General features: G+C 46.8%; 1 long non-coding RNA gene across 1 annotated transcript; it reads right to left on the bottom strand.

Moving 5' to 3' along the window:
• Positions 1–454: 454 nt before the first annotated feature.
• LOC133093675 (uncharacterized) lies at positions 455–3,298 on the bottom strand. Its single transcript, XR_009701298.1, has 3 exons — positions 3,215–3,298; positions 663–698; positions 455–492 (listed from the first exon to the last, which is right to left on the bottom strand). It is a non-coding gene; the product is annotated as an uncharacterized LOC133093675 (long non-coding RNA).
• Positions 3,299–8,331: the final 5,033 nt, after the last annotated feature.

Here is an 8,331-nt window from a genome sequence, read left to right as displayed (position 1 = left end):
CTGGGATACAGATAAAGGTGCGACTGCTGAAAGCTGCCCTGCTGAGAGCCAACCCCATTTATCGCATCACTTAGCGGAGAAAATTCTTCTCCAGACAATGCAGAACTGGGGCTGTGGCTCCCCTGAACCAGCAGGGCTGCCCCACCAGCCAGGGCCCAGGCCAGCCGCTTGCTCGTTAGTCCTGGGAGCTGCCTTGTGCCGCCCTTAATGAGATGTGACGGCTGAAGGGAAGCAGCTAATTGCATGATGTTTTATTAATCTTTTCTCCATGAAGTATTAATTGGGAGCTTTCACAAATACAAAGATCTGTCTGCTTTGTAACGGCTCAGGTTTGTGGTCTCTCTGGATGAATGTGTGAGAGTTTCCTGTTGAGAGATGATGGTGACAAGCACGAGTCCAGATCCTGTAGCAGGCACACAGCTGACAGCCTCAGACACCCAGAGCTGTCAAAAATGCCTTCATCGGTGAGTTGCTCTGCCAGCAGCCAGGGTTCTGTCCATAGGGAACAGGGGGAACATTGCTACTTGGTGCTATGCGATGGCTTAGACTAAGGAGAGATTTATGTCCAAATATCCAGCCCACGGAGGGCCAAAAAGAGGTAGGACGCCAGCAAGAGGAAGCCATCAGCACCGCCATGGCAAGGATTGTGTTGTGAGACTCACCTCTGCCTTCCCCTCTTTTCCCTGAGATCACTTCACCTGGGAGGAAAAGATTGCAAAGAGAAGCATGAGCCTCAAGTCAGGTGTGTTGACTGAATTCTGAGGGTGGTGGTTCCTGGAAGCAGGAGGGGAGAGAGTGGCTTCCGGGTATGGAGTGGGATAGGCGGAGACGGTTTGATGAGGAGCCTCGGCCCACTTCCCACCTAGTCCTGGAAGGCTGCTGTGGGATGCCCAACGGCCCGACATTGGACCCAAGTATTGTATCCCCCTGAAGGGGTTTCTGCGTGAGTGGGAGAAGCAGGAATGGCCACTCCCCTCAGCCAGCCCCACAGCCAGGACCCAGCACCAGACACAGAGGCTGGTTCCACAGGAATAACTGGTTCCAGGGCCATGTGAGAGGATGCCCAGCCTGGTGAAAGGGCCACTGGGATATACCTCCAGGAGCCAAAGGGAGGTAAACCTGCCCCTCTGGTAGGTTCCCAAGAGATGGAGGGGCCACGGTGAGCACTGCCCCAAACCCCACACAGCACGGTCATGGAGAAACCAGCAAAGGGCTCCAGCGATGGCTGGAGCTGCCTGAAGCAGAGTAGTGTCTGCAACACTTCCCACGGCCAGCATGGAGGAGGCTAAGGAGAGAGCCTTCCCCTCCCCGCCTCCCTTCCCTGTCTGTCTCCAGGGAGACCCCTGATGAGATGCACTTGTGGGGAGAGGGGGGAACCTCAGGACCAGACCTCACACCCCCTTCCCAATCTAAGAAGGCAGGACCGCAACTCTAGCCTGCACTGGAGAAAGAGAAGAATTTGTCCAAAATGTTTGAGACTAATAAATTCTTAAAACCTTTACTTTAAGTTTTTAAAATAATGAATAGGAGGAATAAGCTTTGACTTCCAGAATGAGTAGAACCTGCAACTGTTGGAAAGTGTGAAAATAAAACAAGGATCATGTTTACAGAATCACAAAGGGGCAAGGGGCATTGCATAAGGTAGATTTCCTTGTTACTCCAAGTGCAGTCCACAGACTGGCAGCATTGGCTTGTTAGAAAAGCAGAATGTCTGCCCTTAGCCCAAACCAGCTGAACCAGAATCTGCATTTTACCATGATCCCCAGGTGATTCATAAGCACATTAAGCTTGAGAATCACTGGTATAGTTGGATGAAATAAAACATTTGATGTTTATATCTCAGTGAATTGAGATTTCTCAATCAACTGGTTACATTAGACAGGATCTGCTTCTGTTGCTTGCGACCAAAACCTTAAACTAACAAAGAAATCATCACTATGAATAACATGCCTCCTAGGATCAGCCCTTATCAAAGCAATAAGGGGGAATAGTTGGTCTTAGGGAATACTGAACCTGTCTTTGAGCCTTCCTGATGCCCAGTGCTTTCACCCAATCTCTCCCCAGCACAGAGCCCATTCTGCGCCACACCCACCCAGGGAAAGCACATGGCCACAAGGACAGATTCTGCACACTCTGGGTACCATGGTCTGAATCAACATGGCAGCCCTGCTCTTCACCCTCCTGGAAGCCTGCTCTCCCTAACACTGAACTTTGTAAAACACCAGAAGTAAAATTAGTATCAGAATTAAGAGCACAAAATTGCATTTCTCAGCTCAGATTTTTCTCCCCGACAGAACGGTAGCCACTCCAACCTCCCTTCCCAGCACCCCCAAGGGTGTCTCACACGTGCGCGTGAAGGGTCTCTTCCATCACCCTTTAGGGTCCACCGTGTTGCTCCTCTCTCCTCCAGTTCCCTGCCGTGCTCCCTGCAGACTCGGGGCACAGCAGTCCTGCGTGCTGCATTGGAAGTTTTGACTGAGGGTACCTTCCCCCTAAAACCTGGGCACAAGCCTGCATGGGGCCAGAGGACAATCCCAACTATAGATCCTAGGGGCTCTCCAATCACTCTCACTTGAAACTTCTTCTCAAAGGATGTATTGTTTTCCATATATATATATATATATATATATATATATATATATGGAAAACATTATATATATATATATATAGTTAATATTTGTCTTCCCCACTGGACAGTAGTCTCTGTGGGGGGGGGGGGTCTAGCTCTCCTTGGTTCACCATTGATATTCAGAACCAACCACATCACCAATGCTTACTGAATGAATAAATAGATAACTGAATTTGTTAAATAAGTAATAACTTCCCATTTTGGGCACATCTCAACCACTCTGAGCCTCAGTTTCTTTATCTGTATAAGGGAGATTAGAGTATCTACCTGAGATGGTTGTCAGGAAGCTAACCTCTGTCCATAAAAGGTGCCTAGTACAGGACTCTGTACCAAGCAGGATTTCAAAAATATTTGTTTCCTTATTATGTAATGTTGGTGAAGTGACATTCATTGCAAATCCGATACAGCACCCGTTAAATGCCTAAATAAGCACTTTTCTCTTACTTGGTCTGCACGGTCCAGCAAAATGGCACCTCGTCTCTGATGCCTTCCCCAGCCAGCGCCCCATTCCTAGGTACCATGAGCTCTGCCTCTTCTGTGTTACTCTGGCACTTTATGTTACCCTGCCTCTGCTAGAACACTTACCATATTCGCTATAACCAGCTCTGTATGACTGTGACCTTCTTGAGGGCAGGGCCTTGTCCTTCACACCTCTGCAGGCTCCACACGTCACTGAATGTCTGAATGAATGGAGTGAATGAATGAATTAATGGTCTCAAGCCTCTTCTCTTCTCTCCACGAGCTTTTTAGGTTGAGAAATATGCTTACTCATTTTGAACATGGGCTTTGAAATCTGACAATCCCAAACTTGAACCCAGGGTCAACTAATTACTACTTAGGTGACTTAGGCAATTTCTTATCTGCTCCACACCTCCACTTCCTTGTATGTAATGTGGGGTTAATAATACCTAACTCTCAGAGAGATTTGGGGAATTCAGTTAGATAATGTCATTTATTAAATGCTTCATCAGGTAGAACTTATTCTTAGCTGGTATACTAATGTATACTTAGATATGAATGGTAAATGAATTCTCAATTTGCTCTCATTCCTAGGGTATCTATAAAGTTCACCTTGGGTCTCCTAAATTAAATACATTTGCCTTAGTCTTTACAAATAAATCAGGAATAGTGAAATTATAGAGACTTAGAGTATTCTGGAACTCAGTGACCTCGGAGAAACATCACCCACGAATGTCATTAACATTTCTTTAGGCTGCCAATAGTGTTAATATACCCACCAACAAATATTTTCAGAGCCCCTACCATACCAACGTAGGGGGCGCTGAGAGGAGGGGAGGGATGGATACAAAGCTGCAGGCAGTGAATCGCACCTGCAAGGAGGTTTAAGGGAAAATAAAAGACCAACACCAAAAGATTCATTTCACAATTCAGGAATACTCTGCCACTTCCCCCTTTGAGCTCCCATAGTGTTTGGACATACATCAAATACAGCGCAGGTTTTTAAATAATTTTTAAATTCTATTAATCCACATTTATCTAGTACTTTTACGATGCACTAAGCACTGTTCCGAGCACTTCACAAGTTTTAACCCTTTAATCTTCTCACCAACCCTCTGAGGTCGATATTAGGATTATATTTCATTGTACAGATGGGGAAACTGTGGCACAGAGAGATCAAGTCACCTGCCAAGATCTGACAGCTAGTAAATGGCACAGAAGGGGTGCAGCCCTGGGTCACCCTGCCTCTGCCTAGTAACTGCCACTTCTGATCAATGCCAAAGGCGGTGATGTTGAAGATAATAAGAAATGACAAACTCCTCGTAGACAGACAAGTCTTAATGGAGACTTTTCGATGTCCAAAGCATTGAAAAGATACGGATGCCTCCATCCCCATATGTCATTAAAATTAAAAATTATAGTACTCTGGGTAATTCCCTGGAGATCCAGTGGTTAGAGGTCCACGCTCTCACTGACAAGGGCCAGGGTTCAATCCCTAGTTGAGGAACTAAGATCCCACAAGCCGCGTGGCCAAGAAAAGAAAAAAAAAAAAATTATAATACTCTGAAAATAAGTCACAAAAGTTTCATATATACTGAAATTAAAATAGTTTTTCTTTAGATATTGATTGCAAAATTCTGGAGGAGTTATTCAAGCTGAACATTTTGCAGTGTTTTTTCTGAGCCCCTACTTGGCTGGTGACCTAAATACATGTTTGGTGCCTCCCAGCCCAGAGGGCAGTGTCCAGTACAGGGCATGTCCTATCTCTACAAAGGTTTGTTGAATGAATGCTTAACTGTGTGTTTCCCAATCTTGTTGGGTTGCCACATAAAATGCAAGATGCCTAGTTAAACTTGAATTTCAGATAAACGATAGCTTTTTAGTATAAGTATGTCCCATGTGATATTTAACTGACATCCTGTGTTTTTGTTAGCTAAATCTGGCAACCCTACCCTCTAGATTAGGAATTCACAGAAAGGAAAGTGAGTGTGGCTTGGAGCCAGAGAAGGGGCTGTCCTGGAAGAGATGGAGGTTGAGCTGACTCAGGAGGGAAACATAAAGGACAGTGTTAATGGCACCCCCTGGAGTTGTACAACCCCATGACCCTGAGAAATGGGAGGGGTGTTCCTGGCAGGGAAACCAGCATGATTAAAGGCTAAAGTGAGGGGAGTTCCCTGGTGCCCTAGTGGTTAGGATTCCAGGCTTTCACTGCAATGGCCTAGGTTCAATCCCTGGTCCGGGGAAGTAAGATCCCGCAAGCCGCGCAGCGCAGCCAATAAATGAATGAATGAATGAATGGACGAATGAATAAATAAATAAAGGCTAAAGTGAGCATGTCAGGGTGGAAGACAGTGAGGAGGACAGCTGCCTGCAGCACCTACAATCCACATTTCCAAACGACTTTCAGGTCCTCAATGACCCTTTCCGTCCATGCTCCCCACCCACCAAGGCTTTCACCGCGCAGTCCCTCTGCCTGGAACTCCTCGTGCACTAAATAGCTGTCTTGTATCGACTGACACACCTCTGCCCCAAATCCTTGTGTGTCAATCTTTACAAGCCTCCCAAAGCTTGCATGACTTTTCTATAATCTTCCAGCATGCCTCCAGCAACAGTTAAAGGAAGTTGAAGTGAATCACGCAGTGACCACATGTGGCCAGCCTCTGGGGTCCTGCCTGCCCGTGGGAAGTCCCGTGATCCTGTGCCCGGTTTGCAGAGCTGTGGCCAGAGGTCACCTGTTGAGTATATAGCCCTGCACTCCCGACATGAGGCTGATGGCAATGTTCAATACTATCTTGAGAATCCTTCTTCAAAAACGTCCGCTGCAAGGGTTTAACAAGCCCAAGATCTGATTTACCCGGTTAAACGCTGTCCTGACCCATTCCGCCTGGGCCATTTTTTAATTCATGAGCACTTGCCTAAAGGGGGCCCTTGATGCTGCCCCCCAGGCACGTCTCGGGCCCCAGTCCATGCTCTCCCACCCTCCTAGACAGCTGCCTCCCCTTCTCCTGTCCCCGCACACATCTCTGACATCTCCCTATCCTCACGCACAGCAGAGAACCCAGCTTCTCATTTCACCGAGAAAACAGAAGCCATCAGGAGAGAACTCATACGCCACTCACTCCCAGGCCCCCACCCACCTGCCCTCCTGTTGCAGGAATGAGCTGCCGCTGCTTCTGTCCACTGGTTGCTGGATCCCACGCCCTCTCACCTGCTGGACATTGCTCCTGCGGTTGCCACTCTCTCCTGCATCACCATGTTTCCTCTCTACTGGATCATTCCCACAGACACACAAACTTTCTGCTTTTCTCCCACTTGGAAATATCCTCTCTTGACCCCACTTCCCACATCAGCTACAGCTACAGCCTCATTTCTCTGCCCCCCCCCCCGTAGCCAAATTCCATGGAAGAGGTGACTCTAGGAGCTGCCTTCGCTTTCTTCCTCTCGTCCTCTTTTGAGCCCACCCTATCAGGCCTTGCCCCCATCACTCCATCACACCTGCTGTGGTCCCCAATGACCTCTAGACCTCATCTCCACTGACCTCTCAGCAGTGTCAGACAGGTGGTCATTCCATCCTCTTTGAAACACTTTTTCTTTACTTGGCTTCAAGGGCAGCACGCACTCCTTGACTTTTCTACCTCATCAGCTGCTTCCTCTCCATCTCTTGTGGGATCTTTCCTATCTTCCCAACCTCTAAACAATACAGCCTGTGCCCCCCACCAAGACTCAGCTCTCAGACCTCATTTCTTCTCTCTCTAGGCTCACCCACTTGATGATCTCAACCTATCTTATGGGTTGGGATCAAACAATTGATCTCAATGACAGTGTACCAAACTCTCCCTTGAAACTGTGCAACGATCTGCCTACATAAAATCTCCACTTGGATGATTGCCAGGCATAACAAACTTAGTATATCTTTGCTTCCCAAAACCTGCTCTTCCCATGGTCTTTCCCATCTCAGTCAATGGCAAATCCGGTCTACCAAAATCCTATGAGTCATCACTGATCCCTTTCTTCTCTCATTCCCCCAACCAAATCATCAGCAAACCTGTCCGTTCTACCTTTTAGGTATACTCAGAATCCAGCCACCTCTCCCTCTTCCACCCCAGCAAGCTACCAGCATCTCCTGCCTGGACCATTACAATAGGCTCCTAATTGATCTCCTCACTTCCACTCTTGCCCCTCTACTGTCAGATCTCCATACCGAAGCCAAAATGATCCTCTTAAATGTAAATCTTATGTGGGGCAAGACCCTACTTTATCAGGCTCACAGGGACCTCCACAACAACATCCATCTCCACTCTCTTCCTAGAGCTCTAGCCACCTGGCCTTTCTACAGTTTCCTGGACAATCCTAGCACACATCTTCCAGAGAGCCTTTGCCCTAGTGGCTCCCTCGGCCTAGAATGCGGTCCCCTCCCTGCTGCACCCCACCACCCAGATAGCTATGTGACTCACTCCTTCAATTCATCCGTTTTTGCTCCAATATCCCTTCACAGAGAAGCCCAGACCACCCTATTTAAAATAGTACATACTACCACATGCATACACTCTATAGAGTAGAACATACTCTACTCATGTAGATAGAGTGTAGAACATACACTCTATCATCTTACTCTGTTTCATTTTTTCCCATAACACCCAAAATATTATATGTATTTATTTATTCATTCATTGTCTGCTCATCCTTACTAGAATGTAAGCTCTATGAGATCAGGTGCATTGCTCGTTTTGTTTACAGCTGTTTGGTTTACAGAGCCCAGGACACTGTTTAGACCACAGAACTGTTCAAGAGCTAGGTATTGATTGAATAAATAAATTCATTTCCTGTGTGTGATGGTGGCAGCAGCCAAAGGCAACCAAGAACCTTAAGTGCCTGGCAGCTCCCCAGATCAGACAGGGGTATCCGCAACAGCTTTAGGGAGAGTTTCGAACATCTCCACTCACACTTTTAGTTCTCAATTTCTATGTCACTTCCATTCCGACACCCTCCTCCCCTTAATAAAATCGAGTTCTCTTGCTATCTCCTCCCATAGCATCCTGTGTTTCTCATTTCAAGGTATTCGTCACAACATACTGTAATTGTGTCTTAATTGTCTTCCTTGTAAGATTGTCTATTTCCTGAAGATGCACATGGAATTCTCAATAAGGACTTGTTGAGGGAAAAAATGAATGAAGTAGAATGAACAGTGTGTGGCCATGACATAGTAGCTAAGGGAACTGAGCTGGGAATCAAAGAGGATGATT

This window comes from Eubalaena glacialis, chromosome 6 (genome assembly GCF_028564815.1).
Source record: "Eubalaena glacialis isolate mEubGla1 chromosome 6, mEubGla1.1.hap2.+ XY, whole genome shotgun sequence".
Taxonomy (NCBI): Eukaryota; Metazoa; Chordata; class Mammalia; order Artiodactyla; family Balaenidae; genus Eubalaena; species Eubalaena glacialis.
Note: the sequence above shows the minus strand (reverse complement) of the source record. Positions and strands in the feature narration are given on the sequence as shown.